The sequence below is a fragment of the Lemur catta genome, chromosome 13 (genome assembly GCF_020740605.2).
Source record: "Lemur catta isolate mLemCat1 chromosome 13, mLemCat1.pri, whole genome shotgun sequence".
NCBI lineage: Eukaryota > Metazoa > Chordata > Mammalia > Primates > Lemuridae > Lemur > Lemur catta.
The window spans coordinates 16,684,687-16,711,262 of NC_059140.1; positions in this window are offsets into that span (position 1 = coordinate 16,684,687).

Here is a 26,576-nt window from a genome sequence, read left to right on the forward strand (position 1 = left end):
GCCTTGGGGTGTGTATCAGCAGCCCACAAATTTCTACTGTGTTTAAACACATAAATGAAGGAAGAGTACTCAAAGTTATTTTTTGTGTAACTTGAGTTCATTAGATTAAATCAGTATTTCGCCCCATACATTACTTCAAGGCACATATTTAACAGTTAGGTTCATTTTATAGGAGAAGTTAGTGATTCCTTAAAGCATCTGAGAATATTTGAAATTTTCAGACACTGACAATTTTAAGTCTGATCCAGTTTAAAATTGTTGTAATTCTAAACATGCTCCGTGTAAAAGTTTCAAATCAGTAGCACAACTGTTTAAGAGATGAAAATTTGACCCTACATTTATCATCCTTTTCTTAGTATATGTGTGTGAATAATCCTACAAAATACTCAGTATAATGATGCTGTGTTTCAGAATTCTTCTCATTTCACACTTGCACTGATGAACAGTCACTACCCTATTGATCTGCCATTTCAAAACTACTCAGTCCCCAAAGCTGTTCTTTATTCTTGCCTTGAAGAAAACGTTATTTTAAACAGTAGTAGGAAAGTTGCTTGAAATAGGTATTAGACTTATGAAAATTCTTTTCTGAGAGCAACAAGTAGTAAGACTGAACTGAGAACTAGTTCTGTATTGATTATCCTCTCTAATCCTGCAAAAAATATCTACCAGACTCCTAGAATTGTCTTTTTTCCCTTTTATTTCTGCTTATTTTTCATAATGTACTCTAAAAAGAGTAAAAGGATGGTTGATGCTGTCTTTGTGGAAAATGCTGGCTTATTTGTTGATTCTAATTTTATTTTTTCAAAGAGACTCAATGTTTCCATGGATTTTGAATTTATTTTTGGGAAAACGTATACCAATTTAATTGCTACTTTATGAATTATGAGGGTTTCTTGATAATAAATGGTGATAACTAGTGGCAAAATCCTGGTTTCACCATATTTTTAACCTCCTAAATCATCTGAAAAGCAAAATAGAGTTAAAAAATCTACCACTTTACAGGGAAATAGAACAATATATATTTTTATGTGGCTTGGCTTTATTTTACTTTGGGTAGGTACTAATCAAATATTTTTAAACAATTAAAATATTTTAAAATAAAAATATCTACCATATATAAATATTATTATTTAGTTGTTTAAAAAGTGATATTTACATTAAAATATTGTAGAATTGTAAGAAAAAGAACACTTTTTTAAAAAAATCCTAGACTAATTTGAAATAAATTCTACAATGAATTTATATACTACTACTATCCTAATTATTTACATTCCTTTTTTCTTAGAACTATCAAGTACTTTTTCATGTGTTATTCTTTGTAAGCAAAAGTTTTAGAAGATTTTGGAGGCATTTCACATAGTTATAAAGCAACTTAAAATAAGCACAGAATATATATTATTTCACCTAACCTTAACTCATTTTAATTTCTCTAAAGGTTATGACTAGGACATGTACAAACTAATAACCTAGGCAAAAGTAAATCTATGGGAACTAACAAAGAGTTTATTATGCTTTAATTTATGAGTTTTTTTCCTCTGCTGCTCTACTTTTTCTTGTACTTCCCACCTGTAGGAATATTCATCCTTTCAATCCTGTGCTGCTACTTACCTGAGTTAAAATTGCTGCTGCTTCTTTGGTCCTATATTATTTCTGCTGCATCTGCTGCTGCAGCTGGGCGGAGGAACATGAACTCCAGGGCAGTGTCTGGCTGTTAATCTGTCTGTTGCTTCCTACCCACGTTGACATCGTGCCCTCTCTCCACATGCAAGACCACCTTTGCATCCATACTATCATCTCACTTCTCCCGTCTCTGATCTTTGATCTCTCAATTTCCTCTCTTAATTGCTTTCAGAAGTCTTTTGCCACTAACCGTTTTTGATTAGGTGTTTTTGAGCCTTTTCCTGCACCCTGTATTTTACTTCTCAGAATTATGAGCAGATTTCTAAGTTGTGAGTAGGTCAACTTCATGTACTTTGTCATAACTATCATTTCATAATAATTTTCAACTTCATTTTAATATTTCTTAATACAATATTTCTTTTATTTGATGTTGCATTGTTTTTTAAGAATTCTTTATCTTGAATGTGTTTTAAGGCACATTTCCTGTCATATACAAACAGTCTTCCGTTTAAAAGAAGGTGGTATAACTTTAACCATGTTCTCATATTTTTAAAACTCTTGCCTCAGTTTCATTTCTCTTTTTTGTTGTTAATAATGAGATGTTAAATCATGTCTCTAGAAACAGATTCATAGTGATCATTCCCAATTCGTGGATGTGCTGGGGGTGGGTTGAAAAGGACAACATAGAAGACTTCCCTGAGGGACTGATCATGACGTGTACATAGGCAGAACAGTACCCAGCTCACAGTAAGCACTCGGGATTAAATTAATGATTGGAGCTGTGACAGCAGTATAAAACCATCTTTCCTCCCCTCTTCAATGCTTGACTTACTAATGTCATACAAAAATATAGATTTGAGTAATAAGTTTTTAAATAAGAAATCCAATCAGAGTAATAATGCAAACAGAAAAACAAAAGACTATATTCCAAAAAGGAGGGGGCAGGAATTTTAATTTCCACTTATTCCCAGGAGGAAATGGGAGGTGCAGATAATACCAGTGGGTCACATGATCAGGAGCACAGCATTTTATAATATGGGGATAATTTATTGATCAATTAATTTGTGTCTTCTCTGTGTGGCAAACCTTCTTCACGCCCTTCTCTAAGCCCTTAGGGTAACCAGATTCCTTTTGAGGACTTAGGTTTCATTCTTGCCTTGGATTTTTATAAGCCTCAGAATAAAGGCTGGTGAAACACAACTCTTCCTATCTTTTGTAATGGCTAAAGTTAATCAATGTGAGCATGTTAGGGAGAAATGCTTATGAGGCCCAGAAGAAGAGAGCTGTTTCCCCCAGACTGGAGAGACATCAAATGGTAGGGTTCTCCTAGCTACAGCGTATGGGTGGAAGGGCCCCACCTGAGGCAGTGACTGGTGCATCTAGCGGGCTGCCTTCTGGACACACCCAGGCGTTCCGTGCCTACACCACCACTTAGAGGTAACAGAGCTGCCAGATCTAACGGGCCAGGCAGAGCGAAACAGCAGGTGACTACGTGGTAACAAGAGTGCATGGATAACCCTTTTCAAAACTGGTGTCCAGATCTTTGGTCACGCATAGAACCTCGGGATCTTGGCAAATCCCTGAGAGGGAAATCCCAGCAACAACTAGGATTAAGTTTCCTGCCAGGGAGTTCAGATGGGACTTTAGAATCAGGTGTAATTTTATTTAAGGGTAAAAAGCAAAACAAAACAAAAGCAAATAAATGTTTTTTTTTCCTTGTTGAGGGATAATTTGATAAATAAAACACATTAAATTAATTTGTACATTCTCCTTGTAGGTGTGACACACCTTCCACATAAGGTGTAGCTCTATTAGTAGCTACATTTCCTGATTCACCATTTCTTTAGGACCAGACAAAAAAGTGTCAGGATCTGTTGGAATATTTACAAAAATACTCTGCTCTGAGATTTCTCTTCTCCATGAAATATTTAGGTTATGGCTATAGTAAATACATTCTGTTGCTTGGTGCAAATACAAAGTATAGCCTAGTCTGAGAGAAAAGATCTTTGCTAAGTTAACATTCTCCAAAAAATACAAAAGCTCTGTGCACCAGTATCAGCAGATTTTGTTAGGTGAGGTGTACCTGCTCCAGATAATGATATTTAACATTAAAAAAGCTTCTATAATTTGGGACTTTGGGAAGACAGCAAAGCTATTAGTAGACAATGAACCCATCCTAGGGGGCTACACATTTTATGATCTCTGTCCTTAAGCATAACTGAATAGTACACTTAGTGCAGCTACTGTGCACTGCGTTTGAGTGGCTGAGCCCAACCCATCCTCTTGATGGACTGGTGAGCCCTTTTGCCACATGTCACTGTCAGAATTTAGCTCTCTCTTCTCAGATTACCTTCTTTGTATCAGGGCATTTAGTGATAATTTCAAAGTGCTATCTGTCTCTCAGTTCATCAGCGTTCAACCCTTTGTTAAAGAGTCATCATTTTACTTTGTTTTAAATAGTTTGCTTTTCTCCAAGCTGTCCAGACTGCCACTTCTCAGGAGGCTGCCCCTGTGCTGGGCACACTCTCATCTGCTCTTCCTGTGATGGGAGAGGTAGCCACGGTGAGATTCCATTCCAGGCTGAGTTTGACAATATGAAGATTTCTCCCTGAGGCATACATTATGTCTCTGCAACACTTTCAGTGTATCGGTGTCAAATAACCTGTCTAGTATTTAGCCATTTTATTTTTCTTTATCAGCATAATTTTTAGACCTTTAGAATTCTTTAGGACTAAAAAGACAGCTTAGCAAGAAATCAACCAGTGATAAAACAGAACAAGTAATAAACCAAACTGTATATGGAATTATCATAGGAATATAGATTTGTTGATATTTGTCAGCAATGTCCTACAATGAGCAATTTAAATACAAATTATTGAGGTATCCATATTCTGTAACTGTCTCCTTTTTTTTTACTCTTTAAAACAAACAATACTGATGCTCCTTGGCTTATGCTGGGGTTATAATGATAAACCCTTTGTAACTCAAAAATATAGAAACTGAAAAACGCATTTAATACAGCCAACTTACCAAACTTTAGCGTACTCAGCCTTAAACGTGCTCAGAACACTTAAATTAGCCTGCAGTTGGGCAAAATCACCTAACACAAAGCCTATTTTATACTAAAGTGTTGAATTTCTCATGTAATTTATTGAATATTGTAATGAAAGTGAAAAACAGAATGGTTGTGTGAGTACTTGAAATACAATTTCTACTGAATTTGTATCCACTTTGCAGCACGGTAAAGTTAAAAAATCATTTTTGAACCATTTTAAGTCAGGACCATTCTATACTCATATCCTTCCCTGTCCCTCTCTCTCCTTTGCTTTTAAGAATTCACGTCTAATTCCTGGACTAGGTAGAAGTACCTTTGCTGTTGTAATCATTTGCAACCATTTATCTATGGACAAGTAAATAAGAACCTTATTCTAAGGCATACGAGGCATAAATGGCTTTCAACCCCAGGCACAACCTAATACAGGCCAGAAAACAACTGCTTATGGTCATTCAAATTCCCTCCAGGAGAGAACACCCCAACTAGTAAGAATGTTCTAATTTAGTCACACCCAGGGAATAAAAAACTAGCCATTAGAAGTGGAAGAAAGGGAATGTAAGGTTTTAGGCTTACTTGTCTAAATGGAACTGCAATTCAGTAGAACCAGAGAGCAAACTGAAAGTTTTACTCATAAATTGCCCCACTTAAGGTTTCTGTGCCCCAGTTGGTCTCACCTCTGCCTGTCTTTTAGGTAGTTCAAGACTTAGGCCAGTGGAGATTTCATTGGATTTTTGGAGGTTTTGGTTTTTGCAACTTCTAATCTTGATTGTATAGAGTGCTTATCAGTTTGTAACCAATTTTAATTTTTACTCACTTTATAGAAAAATTTGAAAAGTTCTATGAGTCTTAGAGTCACCTCTCATTGCTGCAAACATACACCTGATAGCTCTTGTTTCCTGGGACAGTGTTTGCTGGCAGCTGTAGAACAGACAGTACTTAAAGTTTTGCAGGTTCATGCCTTAGAAGAGAAAATCTAGTTATTTCCATTTTTTAACAGCATATTCCACTGAACATTAATCAGTACGTGACTATTAAAAATATCTTACCCATTTTTCCTTTTTGTAGCTGGGTTATGTCGCATTATTCCCACGTTTTTGTTTTTGTGGAGGAGGATGTTTGTATGAGGACTGAATGTGTTCATTCAAAACCTTGTGAAAATCTTTGGGAAGAACAGCCGAATCAGTCCATCTGTAAATGCCTTCACATACATATAAAGACAATCTTTGAGCCACACATGGCTACATTCTAAAACCTTTCAGGAAGGTTTAGAAAACATTTTCCTCTAGAAGTTACATGTGCTCATTTCGTCAATTCTGAAAACTACGTGGGGTTCCAAGGTGAATCCCCGAGAATATCTTTGCTGCAGTTGCGCCCATGCTAACAGGTTCCAGGGCTCCTCCTCCTCCCCCCTTCTCTGCCGGGTGATGGAAAAAAGTGTCTACAACCCCAGAAATCACCTGTGCTAGTTTCAAAGCAGAGACTTCAGCATGGGGGGCTGGGAGAGGCTGGGTAGGGAAAAGAAGAGGGAAGAGAAAGGCCCAGTTTGTGCAGCTGTAAACCCTCAAAGAAAACCACTAGCTTCTTGAATTTCTCAGCCTGCATTTTAATGTCCACAATTTTTTTCCTTTTTCCTTTTTTCTTTTTTCTTTTTTTCGGTAATGCCAAGGTCCTGTGTGCTTTCCTTTTGACTGGCAACAGCTATTGATCCTGATCTGTCTGTGTAGATTCCGGTTAAGACAAGACACTCTTCAGGGTATCTGCTCCCCTCCTGCTGTCCCTGGGGCCGGCCTGTGGTCCCCGTGTAATCTCTAAAGGTTTTTGTTTTGATGCATTTCTCTATTTGTTCTCAATTAGGCTCCCAGGAAGCACTCACTGGAGGCAAAAGCGTTCCTGCCCATGTTTCCTTTCTGTCCTCACTAGTGAGAATGGTGCGGTGATGTGCTGGGAGACCATCCTCCGAGGGTGTCTCGTGTTTCTGCCCTTTGCTTGAGAGAAGCCCCGACTGCACATTGTTGACTGTCCTTTCTAGGGTGTTTGTACAGGGAACAGTCTGGGAAAACAGAGATGGTGTCTCCGTCCGGAGCAAAGGATAAGGCATGCTTCCTGTTCAGTATACTAAAGAAAATGCCCCTCTGGCATACTTACTACCCATAGAAAAGATTCAAGTTCTCTAAGCTCTGAATTTCTTTCCTGTCACCACAGCCCACTGCCCGGGCAGGTACCTCTGGCCCTAGAGATACTTCCTTGGGCGTACTGAGGCTCGGGGAGACAGCACAAGTGCCGACACTCTGGCCACAGCTATTGCTGTAAATGACAGACTGTCCTACTTGGACTCAGGGATCTTGACTCTTTTGTCTGTCACAGGCAACTGTCGCAGACTAATTTACTAGCTTAAAAGTAGGGTGAAAGCCCAGACCCTTCATGATTCTTGCTACTGTTTCCTAAGAGAATTGCACCGGGGTTGTTAATGGATGCTACAGACCTTGCTCTAGACGGACACTGAGTGGCGTGAGAAGTGAGGACAGGGATGGAGGGGAGATGGAGGGTCTTACGGGCTGTGGCCCAAGGAGGCAGCTGGAAAAGACAAGTGTCAGAGCAAGGGAAATCCAGCGGGCTGCAGAGGGATGGAGGACAGCCAGCCAAGCTGACTCCAATAGGACCATGTGGCTGCACCACTCTTCTTTTTTTTTCTAGCATGATTTTAATTTGTATGGGAGATTTACATACTTTTTATCCATTATCTTGAACTGTATATAAGGTGTAGAGTCTGAATAGTGACATATTTTAGATATGGAGGGACATAGAGTAGGGGAGTGTTTGGAAAATGGCTTAATTGGAGCATTTTTCACACACATTAGCCCTGGGCTTTGTGGCATCTCGATTATCACATAGAGTGGAATTTTAAATATGATTTTTTTTCCCTTAAAACTATTAGTTATCTAAGTATCCAGGGTCAGAGCAAGCCTTTGGCTAAGGCTCATGTTCAGACATGGGAGTCTACTCTTGCAGATTTTCTCAAGTTCAGAAACATTAGTTACTTTTTTCTAAACACGACAATACGTTCATTGTCCCCCTTGGCTCTGGAAGCCGGGAAGAAGGATTTTCTTTTTGTTTATATCCAAGAAGGAAATTCTAAACTTTTCTTTTCTTCTTCCCTATATATAAATATATTTCTTAATTCTAATATTTGTGTAAAGAAAGCAAAGGAAGCTGATTCGGAAATAGACATAATCCAGGCATTTAAAATATTCAGAGTGTTCTTTTCCCCATTTTAAACAGGAAAATGTCATGGTTTTTACTAGGTGCCTAAATTAAGAATAAAATACTTGGGGAAGCAGGCACAATGCCATTTATAGGTGGCTAAAATGTGCATAGCTTCGGGGCAAATAGTCTGCTTTGTATTCTCTATTAACTTCAGGTTAAGTGATCAGCTTCACTTATTCCTTTTTTCTCCTTTGTTCTTACATTCTCTCAAGTTGTGAGTTTTTACCTCCGCAGTGGTCTTTGAGCGTGATGATAAATAGAAGCTCTATTTAATTCTGTGGTTTTGCATTAGGGTGGCAGTTCCTGAAGAATCCTGTCACCTCTGTCAGCATGGAATTTTTGTTTCCAATTATAATGATTCTCTAAATAATTTGAAAGAACAATAATTAGATCTGGGTTTATTTTTTACTTGCTGTGTGTGGTCTTCTTATCCCGTAGTCATCTAATTTAATCAAGTTAAGTTATTCCTAAGCTCCTAATTTGTACTTTTTCGGCACTGAAATGCTGACACTTTATTGACCTAATTCTGTAACTCCTGCCATCCCAGGCTTATCTACCTTTGACTTTGTGTCTTTTTGTCCTGTCATTTTCTCTGCACAGCTGGTCCTGTCTCCAGACCACCCATCTGGATTTAACGTTTTAGATTTTCTGTTCCCTAACGCAGTCTAGGGAGTTGAAGGAACATTTAATTGATAAGTCATATGATATTAAGTTTGCCTCATCAATTGATCAGTTCAAATATACTTAAATGAACCCTAGCATGACCTCCCGTGAGCTCCAAGGATCATTCCATATTTGATTATTTTGCACCTGTCAGCAGGAGTCCGTATGGGAAGAGTTTCTGACTCCATGCACTGATTGGTTCCAATTTGTGAAAAAGTATATCTCTGGGCAGTGTGGCATGGAAGCAACTGTGGAACCACATACACAAGTACACATGTGAGTGTGCATGGGTTTATCTATGGTCCTGTGGGGTTCGAAGCACATCAGTTTAGGCTGCTTTCTAATGGTTCTATTCTTGCCTCAATTGCTGGTCGACAGGGAAAGAAGTAATGCATTATTTCTTTGTGTCTGTCAAGTAAGGACTATAGTATGCATTTTCCTCAATGGATGGCTATCAAAAAATATAAATAAAATAATATATACAAAGATTCAAAATAGAGTGTGAATTTCAATGAATATTTATGAAAATAGTATTTTTAACAACTTTGTTGAGATTAGTTTACCCACCGCACCATTCACCATTTAAGGTATACGATTTAGTGGTGTTTAGTACATTTATAAATATGTGCAATTATCACCACAACCTAATTTTAGACCATTTTTATCAACCTAAAAAGAAACCTCATATTCTTTAGTAGTTATACCAATGTCTTGCTTCAAGCCCTTGGCAATCTCTAATCTACTTTCTGTCTCTATGGATTTGCTATTCTGGACATTTAAAATAAATGGAATCACATAGTGTGTGGTCTTTTCTGACTGGCTTCTTTCACTTAGTGTAATGTTTTCAGGGTTCATCCCTGTCGTAGCAGGTACTTTATTTCTTTTTATTTCTGAATGATCATTCCTTGAATGGTTCTATCACCTTTTATTTATCCATTCGTCAGTTGATGGAAATTTGGGTTGTAGCAGCATTTTTGATTAGACTATTTTGAAATAGTTTACCATATTTACATGGCAAAAATTACAATGAAACACAAAGTCATACACGGAGGATTCTTGTTCCCATTCCTCTCCTAATTCGCTTTCCGCCAATGACCATTTCATTAGTGTTTGCTCATCCTTTATGCAGAAGCAAGCAGTAGAAATAAATATACTTATTTTTCCTTTTTGTCTTATGCCAATGTAGCATACTGTATGCACTGCTGTGCTTGAAACATTTCATTTAACGTATCTTGATATGCCCTCCAAATCAGTACACAGGGACATTCTTCACTCTTTGTTTTTCAAACAGTGTTATTGGGGCATGTTTGTTAAACAATACACTGCACATATTTGCTAAGTATACAACTTGGTAAGTTTAAGCATATGTGTATACTCATGAAACCATCACCACAATCACAATAATGAATATATCCACCACCTCCACAACTTTCCTCCTGCCCCACATATAATTCCTCTCTCTCTTTTCCTCCTGTCCTAAGGCAACTACTGATCTCCTTTTTATCATCATCCGTTGGTTTGCATTTTCTATAATTTCATATAATTGAAATCATGCAATTGTTTTTGGTCTGGCTTCTTTCACTAAGTATAATTATTTTTGAGAACATCCATATTATAGTATTTATCAAAAGTTCAGTATTTTTTATTGCCATGTGGTATAACATTGTGTGGATATACTGCAATTTGTTTATTCATTCAGGTATGATGGACATTAGAATTGTTTCCAGTTTCTGGCTATTACAAATAAAGCTGTTATGAACATTAGCATACACTTCTCATATGGACGAATCCATCTAATTCTTTTAAGACAATACCTAGGAGTTAAATGGCTAGATTATATGGTTGGTGCATATTTACCTATTTAAGAAATTGGCAAACTGTTTTCCATAGTAGTTGTATCATTTTACACTTCTGTTAGCATCGTACAGGAGTTTTGGGTCCTCCACAACTTTACCAACAACATTTTCATTGTCAGTCTTACTAATTTGAGGCATTCTGATATGTAAGTAGTGCTATCTCATGGTGATATTAATTCGTATTTCTGTATTACTCTAATGAATAGTGATGCTAAGCATCTTTTCATGTGCTTATTTGATATCCATATATCTTTTTCAATGAAATGTCTTCTAAAATCTATTCATATTTATTTACTGAGTTGTTTTCTTATTAAATTTTGAGAATTCTTTATATATTTTGGATACAAGTCTTTTATCAGATATATCATTGCAAATATTTTTCCTTGCCTGTAGTTTGTCTTTTCATTCTCTTAACAGTGTCTTTTGAAGATCATAAATAATTTTGATGTTATCCAATTTATCAGTTTGTTCTCATGGATTGTGAGTTGGGTGTCATAGTAGAGAAATCTTACTTTAGTACAAGATCATAAAGATTTTCACTGTTGTTTTTCCTATAGGTTTTCTAGCTTTAGGTTGTATATATTGGTCTCTGATCCATTTTGAGTTAGTTTTGGTGTGGAGTATGGATTAAAGTTTTTTTTTTATAAATATATAGCTACCCAGTTATTTCAATCTCATTTATTGAAAAATAAAAACCTATTCATCCTTCACTAAATTATCTTTGCACCTTGGTTGAAAATCAGTTGTCAATGCAATTGTAGTATCAATTGATTTTTGAATGTTATGCTAACTTTTCATTCCCAGAATAAATCCCACTTGGTCTTTGCATTAGTTTTCTATTGCTGTGTAACTAATTACTACAAACAGTGGTTTAAGACAACACTGATTTATTATCTCACAGTTGTACAGGTCAGGAGTCTAGACGTAGACTATCTAGGTTCTCTGCTCGAGGTTTCACAGCTGCAATCCTTGTAGTGGGCAGGCTGTGCTGCATCTGGAGCTCTGTTCACTTCCCAGCTCATTCAGATTATTGGCAGAGTTGCATCTGTAGTCAGCAACCACAGTCACGTCACTGGGGACATCATATCCTTGCTGGCTATTGCTTGAGGATGCTTTCAGATTCTGTTTTCTCCCTGTTTTTTTTTGCTTAGGATTTCTTGCATATGTGGGTTGAGAGTTTTCATCAAATTTAGAAAACAATATAACCATTATTTCTTCCAGTATTTTTTTTGTGTGTGTGCTTTTACTCTGCCCCACCCTTCTCTCCTTCAGGGATTCCTATTACACATATATTAGGTCACATGAAATTTTTTCACAGCTCACCGATGCTCTTTTTATGCTTTTAGATTCTGTTTTACCTTAAAATTTTATTTTAGATAGGTTTTCTTCTCTATAAGTTCACTAATACTTCTTCTGCAATGTCCAATCAGCTGTCAATTATATCCAGTGTTTTTCTTGTGCTTGCTTTTGTTTTTAACCTCAGACATTGTCATTTTATTCTCTAGAAATTTTATTTGAATCTATTAAAATAATTTCCATGGCTCTATTTCACTTTTGACCATGTAGAAAATATATTTATAATGTCTGCTTTAATGTCTTGTGCTAATTTTAACTTTGGTGTCAATTCTGGAGCATTTTTGATTGGTTGTTTTATTTCAATAGTGGTAATTTTTTTCCTCTTTCTTTGCTTTTCTTATATTTTCTGTTTGGATGCCAGGTATTGTGAATTTTATCTCACTAAGTGATGATATTGTTTTTAAGATTTGTTAGGCAGGTCCAGAATAGTGTTTAGTTTAGGATTAATTATTCTTCATTACTGAGACAACACTTTTCTGTGTAGTCTCCTCAATGCCTGTCAATATTGAGGTTTGCCATTCTGATAGGCATTGTTCCTGGTCCTATGTTCATGCTGGATACTGTTACTAATACTCATTTCTGGGAGTTTTTTAACCACTCTCAGGTAGTTTTCTAACATGGATGTGCTGATCTTGTCAATAAGCTAAAGCAGTTGTAGGACCCACCTTATTTTTTCCCTGTCTCTCCAGGTCACCATTCTTTGTTAATCAATGTCTATTGTTTTTCCAATTATTGTTTTGCATATCTTATCTATTTTTCCTGTTGTTGTGTCACATAGAAAGGCAAGTCATATTCCTGTTACTTTATCTCTGCTGGAAGTGGAAGTCACCTCCTGAAAGCTGAGTTTTACTACTCAGTTGTGTGAAATTACCATAGTTTATATAGCTAATTTCCTACTCCTAGACCTGCATATTCTTAATTTTATTTGTTTGCAAGTGTAACTCTAGGACAGAATCCAGATGTGTGAAACTGAATCAAAGGGTAAGTGCATCCATATTTTCGGTGGATATTTCCAGGTTTCCCTTTGCAGAGAGGTATTACACAATTTTGTATCCCCTCTGGCAATGTTTGATAGTAAATACCTTTTGCAGACCTGAGGATATATTTCAAAGAAAAAAAAAAGCTTCAGTGTTTAATGAATATTTCACTAGAGGTTTATTCATAACCCATTCTCCTGACAGTTTTGTGAGACAGCAACAGCATATCACAAGCTTAAGTCTTTCTACAGAGTCGATGCCAGACTCTCTTCTAAAGCTAAGAATTGGGGTGACAACATGCCTCATTTTCCTATCTTTTTGTCAGGTTTTCAAGAAACAATTGAATACTGTCATATTTTCTTCTCTGAGAAAGACGTAATTCTTTCTGTTGGGAAAGTCAGCTTCTACTTTCTTGGTTTAAAAGTTAAGTTTGTTTGATCACTTCTGAGAATAGTCACCCCAGATAATCTTTGCATCACGTAACTACCCTTCCAAGAATGTAAGTGGAAACTGAAGGTCGGCCATGTAGCATGAAAACTCTTCTGCTAGAATAAGTATATGCCCCTCTCCACCACCTAGACTCTCCTCTGGTATCCGCCAATACAGATTACTGTAAGTTCTCACTTCCTATCTTCTATAGGTTCTCGAAAACTGTGACTTTAAGTGAAATGACATACAACCAAATCATTTTTTCCCCTCATCAACTTTATAGCAAAATGACATTGAAGGAAACAGTGTTATCTGAGGACCTGCTATATGTTGTTCAGCTTAAAGTCAGTTTCTAAGAACCTATTGATGAAGTTAAGTGAGGACTTACTGTATAGATATGAAACCATGTTGTAGAGTGGTATAGAAATATATCAGAAAAAAGCAAGAGCTTTAAAGTGGATAAGACTTGAACTATGCTTTTTCTCCAAAGATACTATTTTCAAATCTTTTTATTTTATTCCTTGTATTTGAGTTGCCGTTCTCTCTTCTCATGATTCTACCCAGTGAGCTCAAACTCTCTTAATGGTAGTGACAACCCATAGTATAATAAATAATGAGAGATGGCTATTTGAGCTGCATGTCTAGATGTTTATAAAAAACAGTGGGGACGAGGTTACACTCACTTGTTCGTTGGGATCCAAGTGGCCACTCTTTTAAAGTTACACTTGGCATGGATTGTTTAGGGTTTATTTATGGGCTGTTGACCATGATCAATCTCTTCTGTATCACAGGCCATCTATTGTAATCACCCCCCCCATGATAAAAATTACATCACTGTGAAAGGAAAAGAAACTAGAGAATTCATTAAGAACAACTTTAAAAATTTTCCCTTTCCATGCCTACAAAAGCTGGAATGGAAACATTCAGAAACAGTTAAGATCTCAAATCAATATGGCTAAATTTTTTACTTCATGGGGAAAAAGATTACTTTTTTCTTTATTTCAACACCTTTTCAAGTTATAATTACAACCCAAAATACAGATTTAAATTTAATTTAACTAATATGCACAATAATTACTTTTATACATAATATAACCTAGGCAAGTATCTTAGGGGCAAATTACTGAGAAATCAGCAACACTTTCTTTTTTATGACAACAAAGATTACAATTCTCCAAGCAGTTGAGCAAGAATAAGAATCAGATTCAGTGGTGACATAAAAATAACAGGAACATTACAGGGAATTGCTTGGAGGTGAGTACAGAATGCCTGTAGCTCCTAGGAACATTTCATGATTTATTTGTCACCGCTAGGAGGAAAAAGGAACTAATCTAAAGCCATTTAAAATTGTATTTATAGAACTGAGATGGATGAATATTTAGGAGAGTCATTTTGTGTATATGTACAGGCATAATCGATCTACTTACCCATTATCCAATCACTATATTGAAAAAATATTTATCTTAATAAGGTCAAGTTCATTTTTCATGTCACCCATAATGATTCTATCAGGAATTATATATCCCAATTTCTCATCATTATTATCTCAGCCTCAAAATGTATTTGTATTTTAATCTGACCTTAGTACTCTTCTAATTTAAAAGATAATGCCACTGAAATATCATCATCAATAGCACCAATTAAAATAATAATGATTTATAATCTAATTCTATGATCAGTGAGCATAACCTAGAGACTGAAGATTATGAGCCAGTCCCCATATACCATACAGAACTGTGTACACCACAGACACATGAATAGAGCTAAAAACAAATCAGCCAGTTTGCTGGTCACTAACCACGGTATAAGTCATAACACTAGGTACAGTGGAGTGACAAAGAAATAGAAGACAAATCCACGATTTCTTAGAGCTTCTTTTTTTGGTCTAAGAGGCAAGACATCTTACCTGAACACATATGATGGACGCAATAGTGTGAATGGATCACGAAGGATGACAGGAGCAACAACCAGGAGCTGCAGGAATTCAGAGCCTGAGATCAGTGTGGAGTAAGGGAGGAGCCTTGGAAGGGACTGATGCCCTGTGCTTGGGGGAAGGCATGGAAGGGTGGCAGGCAACCTGAGAAGGGCATTGCAGCTACAAAGAGAGTAGGAACTGGGTGGTCAAAAGCTTGGTTTGTGCTTGAGGAGTAAGCAAAGAGTCAAGTGTGCCTGACATCTAGGTTTGGAAAACAGTGAGATGGTGAGAGACCAAGCTGGCAGGAAGGTGGGGCTGTGGGGTGGATGTTCCCTAGTGCACGGATGCAGGATTTGAACTCACGTTCTTATCTGTGCTGCAGTATGACAGTTCAAAGTATGAGTTACCAAATTCTCAATGCTTCAGCATTCTTTATCAACCGCTCGTTTCCTTCTACTCACACAGCCAAAGAGAAGCAAGAAAGGGTTGGAAAAACATCATTAGATTAAAAATCAAAACCTCCAAGTTCTAGTACCATCTCTGTTGCTAATTAATTATATGCACTTTTACAAATCATTTTATTTCTCTGTAGTTTAACTTTGCATGTGTAAAATGGGATCGTAAAACTCATATTTTTTTAAAAAAATAAATGGAGCCAATAAATGCACAAAACATGAAAGTTAGCATTTAGGAATATCGAGACTACTATCATTATCCTTGAGATCTCCAGAAAAATCCATATGAGTTTTTGTAGATGCAGGGCTACCTCCAGCCATCCGTCTACCATGCTGTGCCCTAGGGGCTGAGACCAGAGCAAGGAACAAGGTAAACTACTGGCTTCATGGGGTTTACAGTCCAGGGGGGACTGTGCGAGGTCAGGGCTGCCATGGCGCTGCAGACTGGGTGGCTTCCACAACAGAATTTCATTTTTCACAATTCTGGAGGGCAGAGGTCTGAGATCAAGGTGTTGGCAGAGTTTGTCCTTGTGAGGGCCTCTCTCCTGGACTTGTAGGTAGCCGTCTTCTCCCTGTGTCTTTTCGTGGTTGTTCCTCTGTGCGTGGGTGCATGCACCAGTCTCCTCTTCGTATAGGGACACCAGGCATACATCGGATTAGGGCCCACGCATACGGCCTCATTTTCCCTTAATTACCTTTTTAAAGGCACTTTCTCCAAATATAGTCACATTCTAAGGTACTGTGAGGGCTTCAACATGTGAATTTTGCAGGGACATAACTCAGTGCGTAACAGGGAGATATATAGTAAACACGTGGACAAATGAAGACCGTACTCAGGATAACATGCTACAGAATCACATGAGAAGAGTGCCGCCAGCGTACTGTCCACGTGGGACTGTTCAGTGCAGAGAGAGCAGCCACGTGGATGTTGGGAGACGGGACAAGCTCTGTGTGATTGAGAGATGAGAAGTACGCCTGTTGGAAAGCTTGATTTGTGTCCCCTGCAGCTTAGGGCGCAATGCAAGGGTGTTTGACCCACTTCTATGAAAAGAGCCTCTGGCCAGGGTGGCTGGGGCTGCCTGTCCCTCCCAGGAAATGCTGCACCTGCGAAGTGGCTGGCTTGGGCTGTGTGTTTCCTGTGGACCAGTTCTGGCCACTCGGCAGACACCTGGAGGTGTCTTTCTTCCCTCCCCAAGGGGACTTCCTGGAAGGGCCAGGGGAGCTCAGCACAGCAGGGCTATGAGGCAGAATCGTAACCACAGGCAGATGGGCGCACAGGCATCTGAGTTAAGGGAACTTTAGCAGAGAGATTCCCTAAAGTATGAGGCAGCCTCAGGTGAACCCCTCAAAAACACCTCTGAGATAATGGGTAATTTAACATCTGCCAGTGTCTACACAAACTATGCTTGATTACACCAGGGCCTGTTAAATAAAGGCTTTTCTCTGCTTTCCTGTTCTTCCCTACCCCACTTCCACCTTGGCGGGCTGTGGAGTAGCCAGCATCTGGGGGGAGCACGGAGGGCAGGCAGAGTGGCCGCGGGGGCCCTGCAGAGAGTCCCCCACAGCAGAGACCTTGCAACCGGGACCGTTCTTGGGGACTAGAGTTTTTACTGAAGGGAATGAGTGGAAGGATTAGATGTATTATCTGGGAGTGGCAGGACGTACAAGGAGAGCTACTTGTGAACCTATCTTAGAGGAGGGGTGGGAGGGAGGATACACAGAGTAGGTTGTATCAAAGTGGTTTTCTGAATGCATTTTGGGAGGCCTGGTCTCTTAAAATCCTGGTTTTATCTCTTACGAAAATACAGGTTATTTAAATCACAGATCCACAAAGTCTATCTTCAAAGGGCCAGGGCGAAGGGCAGCATCAAGGATATTATGTAGGTACTTATATAACAAGAAAGGAAATATAGTTGCACAAATATTTTATTGATGAAATTTAAAATATAGTAACAATTGAGTACAATTTTTTGTTTTTGTTTGTAATACAAGTTTATTTATAAGAACAATGGAATTCCTGTTTTGGAGGTGGATACCATTTTTCTTGCTGGGAGTTAAAGTTAGTGTTCTCTAGCATCAAATTGACTGTCAACGTTCATCTGTACAAACATTTTTGGCTTGAGGGCTATACAGAATGACAGGTGGTGGGCCAGTTTGGGGCTTCAGGACATAGTTTGCCTAGTTTGCTGAACCTGGTCTAAAAAAATAAATTTTACTTAGCTTTATTATAACATTTACAAGGATAAAATGAATATGATGATACGGCTGGTAGAAAATGAATTAACTTTAATGAGGCCAAGTTGGGGAAACAGGGTAACCCCAATTCTCACAAACGAGCACGAGAGGGCTTTGTTTTCCCTTTTCAGTATGATTCCAAGGAAAGCAAGAATTAGAATAACTAGAAGTATCCTATGATACTAAACTAAGAGTTTTTATTTTATCTTCATCATTCGTTTAGTAATTGATTTACATTTTTTTTCTATGTACCTTTCTTAATTACTAATGTCTGAGAAAGTGCAAATATTAGTCAGCTTCTTCCTGGTTCATGGCAGGATATGAAAATAGCTGTCTAATTGCTACAGTTCTAAAAGTGACAACTATCACTGACTTCTAGGTTACGAATTATGTGTGCATTGGGGTAGGATGAAGGGCATAGGAAAGGGAAGAAAGAAGAAGGGGCAGAGATGGAGATTACATATATAATAAAATGGGATGGGGGATTCTGGCACAGGAGCAGTTGAAAACTTCAGACATGTGGTTTACCATGTTTGGAAATTATGGGTAAAATATTCCACAGATGCAATGGGAATATGCCAGCCAGGGCTCCTTGACATTTCTGCAGCTTACATACAATAGCTTTATAAATATACAAAAAATCGAGAATATTAATGTGAGAAGAATATTAGTGCATTTATCATGAGTAATTGTGCATTAAGTTGGCCAAAGTGGTGGATTGTTAACAATTCAAATTACCCAGTTCTTTAATACAATCACCACCACAACTATTCAGTATTGATTCTATTGACTGAAGGTAGCTTTCAATTTTGTGTTGTATTCAGATCACCCCTTATTCTTTCTTTTCTACCATTTTTTTTAGATCAGTGTATAGTTCTCTTTGTTAAGAATAAAAGCTATAAATGAAGAAAACCTTCAAAAAAGACAGTAGAAATAAACTCTCCAGGTGAGGAAACACTTGCTATTTTAATTGAAATTTCCTATCCTGCATAGTCAGAATCAGAAAAAAAAGGACTAGTGTTCTATGTAGTCACTCTATTTCTGTTAGTGTTTAACACTGTTATATCTGGAGTCACCCTGTTACAATTCTTACATCTTCAGCAAATATTTATTGAGCGCTTGCTGAGTTTGTAATCACACCACACATTCTGAGGTTTCCATAGCTTTTCAAGAAGTAATTCTCCATTCTACAATATTTCAGTCTTGGCAACAATTACTATTATTTATTTTTTAGGTGACACATGAATAGAGTATAGACATACCAAATTACATTTTCATAAACATAACAACTACTGAAGTCATTGTGTGCATTATTTTTCTTAAAAGATGAGACCTCTTCTATTTTTACCTATATTTCATTCAACTCAATGAACTAATCTTTTCCAGCTACACTCATCTGGTTTACTTTAGTGTAGTGTGAGACATTTAAACTTTTAATTTACTTTCTTCTATCAGTGCATAATTTTTTATTCTCTGGTTTGCCAATTTTGACTTTTTTTCACTTTAAACTTTAGATAGCATTAAGGAAAAAAAATAATGTGTAGTATAGAATTTGAGCATTTCTAGGAACCCAAAAAGTCATTTAGTTCCACTTACCAACCACTGGAGACATTTTCTGCACCAGATCCTTTACTAAACACATGGACTAATGAGAAGCCTACAAGGAAATATATTCCGTTTTTATGAATTTCTCTTTGTTACAAAGTTATATAGGGTAGGAAGAGAGAGACTGATTGACTTAGAGACGCATCAGTTAACTCTTCAAAAATCTGAAAGAAGCTTAGAATTTTAAGACATACACCCTTAGTCTAGATACCTGCATATCACTGCAAGTGCACATATTTCTATCAGTACTCATTTCTGTTTTTTAAATTGTGAAACCGGTAAAGCATTGTGATTACTGGCATCCCTCTGAAGTCAAAAAGAAGCTCAATAAATGTGAACACTCTAGCCTTTCAGCACATGGTTCCAAAATTTTGCTGTGTTATAGCATCACTCGAGCACTCTCAAGAATCCTATATCCACATCACAACCCATATTAATTAAATCAGAATGTTTGGCAATGGTAGTCAGTCATCAGGCATTTTCTTCCTAGTAGTCTTTATTTTTAAAGAGAATTTTGGGCCGGGCGCGGTGGCTCACGCCTGTAATCCTAGCACTCTGGGAGGCCAAGGCGGGTGGATCGCTCGAGGTCAGGAGTTCAAGACCAGCCTGAGTGAGACCCCGTCTCTCGGGAGGCTGAGGCAGTAGGATCGCTTAAGCCCAGGAGTGTGAGGTTGCTGTGAGCTAGGCTTATGCCATGGCACTCACTCTAGCCTGGGCAACAAAGTGAGACTCTGTCTCAAAAAAAAAAAAAAAAAAAAGAGAATTTTGAATTCATGGCAAAATTGAGCAGAAAAGTGCAGAGAATTTTTATACCCTCCCTACTCCCAAACAGGAGCAATCTCCCCTATTATCAAGATCTCACCCCAGCGTGGTGCATTTGTTAAAATCAGTCAACTGACCTTGGCACATCATTATCACCTTAAATCCCCAGGTGATTTGAATGTGCAGCAAAGTTTAAACCTGCTGATCCAGCAATCAGATGTCAACAGAGGCAATGGTGCACTGGTTTGTGTCTTGTAGTTGGACTTAGCTTTTACAGCTCAAGTTCGTTCTGATTCACTGGGAGTCTGTGAGTAGTCAAGGGCCATGTCATACCTACTGTTAAATATTTTGAATATCACACCAGGATATGAGTATGAAATCCACCTTGACAAAGTACTTCCAGAACCATAATCTCATTATGCAAACACCCTCATGTTACATGGGCCTTTGCTTGTTTTACATGCTAGCGGTCTCTGGGAATGGGTTCAGACATTCTGCTTTAACCAGCAGGGTTCTCGTGCAGAATTGAATGTCCAGAATAGATTTTGCAACTACAGTCTGATTTTAAATTACTTTTGAAATTTATTTCTCCTCTCCAAAGGGAATCTTTCATTTCAAAGTGAAGGTATAAAAAAGGCAGGGTAAAATGCGACAGGAGGTGAAGATTCCGTTACTTTACCCGTCCCCAGAGAGGTGTCCGCCAGTCATGCTATTATAGAAATGACGACTGGCAGAAACCCGGCGAGGTACAATTCCGCTGTGTGCAGGAGGACGCCGGCCTCAGTGCCTTCAGCGACCAGGGCTGCTCTCTGCCACCTCAATGGTCAGAGGCAGCTTCATGTGGCTTCACCAGACTAATGAGATTAAGCCAATGGAACTGTATTTTACTTTTTCCATAATTCCAGCCTTCCCAGCACAAATCAGGAAGTTCTAAACTTTTCCTGAAATGAACAGTTTGACAATATCATCTTAAAGCATCTTAAACTATAGGGAAATAGGGAAAAAGAAAAAAAAAAACAACAATAGCACAAGACTAGTGGAACCATTTCTGAATCAATAATGAGAAGAGACCCTTGACTTCGTTTTAATTACATTCTTTACACATACTGAAAGACAAGCTTATAAAACAATATGATGCTGATCAGTAAGTTAAATTACAGGCTTGCCTTTAGGCCGGGATTACACCTGATTTCCCTGATAATAAGAGTACTTTAGCTCCTTGAGTCTCCCTTGCATATCTGTATCTGTCCGTCTGTCTGTCTATTTATCTATATTAGAGAGTGCCTAATTGACCTTGTTTTTCAAAGCAGTGAGATAGACAAGTTAATTTCTATATTCCATTTCATCAGACAATATATACTCCATATTCATTCTATGTGCTCAAATATGTTTCTGCTAATATTATTTCTTATATATGATATTCCTGCTAATTAAAATATGAAAAATGGTTTACATTAAACTATTTTATGACTCTATCGTCACCCATAACCCCCTCCATCCATCCATCCATTCAACCAGCCATTCAGCCATCTTGCCAAGCTTCCTTTCTTCCATTCATTCAAGAATTCACAGAACACCTTTTGTACACCAGACACTGTTCAGTTCCTGAGACTTTAGAGGTGAGCAAGGCACAGCCACTGTCTCCAGGTTGCACACACCTAACTCTGGGACAGACAAGTAAGGCAATGACAGCCAGTGTATGATCAAACGCACGTCATCACAGGTTGCACTGACTTCGTAAAAGATGGGGCTCTAATCGCAGGCAACTGGGAGACATGGATGCCGTTTTGTACAAGGAGGGATCTGGTGAGCGTTTTATTTTGAGTGCTGTTTGCTCTTAGGAAGGATTCTCTGCTGGCAATGTGAGGGAGGGGTTGTAAGCAGATGTGCTGCACATAGATAGATCACAGCAGAAGCCATTGTTTCAATCAAGAAGAAATCATAAGTCCTGAACTAACCCCATGTCAAGGGAAGCAAAGGAAGGGATGGATATAGAAAGATCAAGGAGATCAAATCAAAGGAAGTATCGAATAGAGAAAGCGAGTACAAAGAAGACAGGAGTGGGCAATGGCTTTTGTAAATTGTGTTGTCATCAGCCCAAGGAGGCGATCAGTATTGTCCTGACAATATCGTGGGCCTTTCGTGTTCTTGGCTTGGTTAGAGCAAGGGCTCTGCTCCATCTCCACTACGTCTGCTTGCAATTGCGTGTTTGCTCCAAGCCAGCACTGTTCTGCACGAATCAGTCCATTTGGTCATTAGCATAAACCTACCCGCAGATTTTTATTATTTTCATTTTAAAGAGGAGGAGACTGAGGCACCAGAGTTTAAATAAGTTCCCTCTGTCAGGCACTGTTCAAACCCAGCAGACCAGGGCAGAGCTACCATGCTGCGACCTGAGACGGGCCCTCTGGAGTTGAGCAGGGTGGCAGTGCTGTCCAGAGACCATACACAGTAACATGGCCCTTTACGGCCTCTGGGGAGGGAGCAAATTTTAGGGAGATACAGTTAGCTGTGAAAGTGTTGAACTGCAGTACCTGCAATACCTGCTGGTAGAGGTGTTCTCACAGAGATCCTACAATGTGGGGGAGATTTATAGACAAGGGAATCGTTACTGTATGAAGAAGAGCTGAGGTAAAGTATAGATGAAATTTCACAAAGAAAGAATATTTAGTGAGAAGGGACAGACCAGTCGCGTAGCAAATCCTGATGACACTGTACAGTGATGGTTCTCAAGTGTGGATGCATGTAAGAATCACCTGGGGGCTTCAAAATATCCTTAGGCCCAGACTTCACTCTTGACGAGTTAAGTCAGAATGCCTGGGCATGAGATTCAGGCATGAGCATTTTTAAATTTCTCCAGGTTATTCTAAGATGCAGTAAGGTTTGAGCGTCATTGGTTTGGAACTGTGGTTCTTCAACTCTCCTGTGCACCAGAATCACTTGGGTGGCCTATTAAAATACAGATTACGGGGCCAGCCCCTGAGTCAAATTCTTCATGTATGTTAAGATGCCTAAGGGCTGGAAGTCACTGTAATAATTCCATTATATGACTCTTCCTTTTAGAGATGACTCCATATAAAATTGAAAAGTGAATCTTAACAACTTTTTCTTAAACCTAAGAAGACTTCTGTCATCTTTTAAAAAGTAAAGAAACGTTTTCCCCACAGGGATTAGAAATACCAACATATTAATTATTCTACTAGAATATAATTTCCATGAGATCAAGTACTGACTGTTTTTGTCATTGCTCTATCCTAGGCTTAGAAAGGCACCTGCCATGTAGTATATGCTCAATAAACATGTGTTGGGTAATTAAATATTGTAAAGCTTTATGCAGATTTTAATTCAATCATTCTATATGTTTTCCTGAGCACCCACTCTGTGACAAGAGGTATGCTCCTGTTGTTCAAACAGGTAAATAAAACTGACGTAGTTCCTGTTTTCATGAATGGAGCTTACAAACTAGAGTTAAGAATGAAAAGAAAGCATATTCATCAATATGTGATAATTTTTATCTGGCATATTTCTGCTTCTTTTGATTAACAATGATTTTATTTTCCTGTTAAGCCCCAGCCACTAGTTTGATTAAAAAGTGTTCTATAAAATGCTTTCTTTATATGTAGTAGCTACCATGTATGTAGACCCAGAATTTTAACAAGGTCTGTTTCAGGAGTATAACCTCAGATCATTATAATACAAGATTGATGAAGACCTTAAAGTTTTTCTTAATTATCTTTATACCATGCCCAAAAATTGATAATATGGCTTTGGAAAAAACACTTCTGATCATGCAGAACTCTTCTCCAGATGTGTCCTTTTCCTTTCTCCACAACTATGACTTCTTTATGTTGCATTGTCATCTACCCCCTGCCTTTCCTCGTTGGTCTCAACAAGAGATCCAACGCAAACTTTCCTTCATATCAGTCATTTTCTCTTCTCTCCTTAATGCCCTTTCTTTACCTCCTCAATCTTCTCTCAGGAATATGATTTTCATTTTTTTACATACTTATGCTTCCTCATATAACAAATATTAGAGATTTTCTCCAATTCTTCCCCCTTTGAATAAGATAAATGCATATGTATTGATAGGTAGATAATAAATATAGGTATAAATAACTCTTGGTGCATACACACATACACATGAATGTCTGTTAATTTGCTCAGAATTGTTGGCTATGTTCCAGGTGTGGCATCAACCTTTCTCCTTCATGTTCTAGTTGTTTTTTTTTCCCCTTTTTTTTTTCATCGTGAACTCATTTGGAAATATATATTCTAGCTGTTAATGAATGCCTTCCTTTCCCATGCTCAGTTAGAGCAGTTACATTATTTTTGCAATTAAAAGAGATCACATTATTGACATTTCTCTTTAACACTTTCTCTTTTCTTTCTTGTTAATTAGATATGACTCCAAAGCAGTTCATAGCCAACAATGCTCATGGACTCCTAGGATGGGCTCGGTATCTGTGAGACCTTCAAATATTTATGGAAGATTTTGATATGATCATTTTTCTAAAGATAACATTCATAGATTCAGTCAGAATCTCAAAGTGTCCATGACCCACAAAATATTAAAAACCACTGACCTACAGTCATTTAGTTCTTCTGGAAGGTGATATCTTCCAAGTAGGGCAAATATTTTCCATTTTTTCATTAAGAATTTACTATTGTTTGTAGTTTTTATCAGCCTACCTGTACCCATTTTGGAGTAACACAGAATATAACTACACAATTGCCCTCGTGAACATTTTAGTTATTAATAGCAGCTTAGAAGTTGCTCTGCTCAGCAGTTATTAAGCTCTATTTTAACAAAGGCTATAGAAAACTCACTCACTAGTATAGATAATTGTGGGCCAGATAAAGGGTGTTTGCTTGGCAATTTGGTTAATCTCTTATGTCTCAGATTTTTCACCTATAAAATGGGAATAATAATATCACCCTCATGTGTTTGTCCAGAAAATTAAATTAAAGCATATATATGAAAGTACTGTTCACTCAATAAAGACTTCTTTTTATTTATTTTTTAGGCCTTAATAAATCGTCTGTGTGACACACTTTTCCAAGGGCTTTACAAATTTTAATGCAGTTAAGTACTCATAACAACACTGTGGGGTGGGTGTGATTATCAAAATCATTCCCAAGTTATAACAGGGAAAATTAAAAAGCTGGCAAGCTCAGTGACTTGCTCAAGGCCACACACTTGCATGGAAGAGCTAGGATTTGCTCCCCTCTGTAGAGCTCATGGGTTTTTCTTTGTGTGTTTTTAACACAATGCTCTGATAGGCTACCTCCCAACAGCTTGAAAAATTTTTTGAAAGGGGACCTCTGAGGAGAGGGAAACACGTTTTTCCCTGCCCTGTTCCTAGAATCTCTACTCCTGGACTGATAGGAGATTCATTATTCTAGAGCTGGTGGTCTCACAGCTGTTGGCAATTCAGCTTTCCTGGAACCCCCAGAAGTGTCAGAAAGCAGCTGTTGGAAAGACTGAGCTGCCAGCAACTGCTGAGTGAGCAGGGGAGACCTCACTGCATGCAACCGGGCGACCCAGTGTCAGCAGGGTGACAAAGGCTCATCCGGTATGGCGTATGGCCGTCCAGGGCTGATGCACAGGGAGCAGCAAGGCCATCTCCCCGCCTGGGAACGCTTTCCAGGGAAGCGTTTGGGAAGGAATAACTGACTCGGAAACATGGGAAGAAGTTAAGTCATCTTGGTGTTTATAAAAATCACACCCAGAAACACATGTGCTCTCTTCAAATGGGTATTTAGTTCAAAGATGGTGATTAATGAATTTCTTAGAATCTGTGTATGTGTAACAGTCATGTAAACTCTATGTGGGGTGAACAAAACAGTCATTAATTTAAAGATAAATTCTCTTCCTTAGTCAAACTTTCCAATGTTCCTTAAACATATTGTTTATGTAAAATTTATTTATAGCAGATTTTTACTCTCACTTAGTAATCACTGATGATGTGTGTGTGTGCATATGTATGTGTGTATATATATATATTTGAGAAATGTCTCCCTTTAATTCCAGCTAACACCTTTGTTATTTATACCAGTGTACATAAGTCTCTCTTTATGACATAACATCTGTTGCTGGAAGAATGGTTTTGTTGGCAGAAATGAAGAATATATTTTTGAACAAAGCAAAAGAAGAGATCAATCACAGAAGAGAAAAATAATCTTGTTCCATACGATGAATATGCTTCAGGCCAAACTTACACACTTGCCCACAAATTGACATAGCAATTTAAACCTCTTCCTAAACTGTTCATAGATGGCAACATAGGCTGAGGATTTTGGCTGCATGTTCTCTGTCATAAATGAGCTTATAAGCTTTCAGGGGCCCTATGATTTATCCCATTCTTAACGAAGGCATCCCTATTT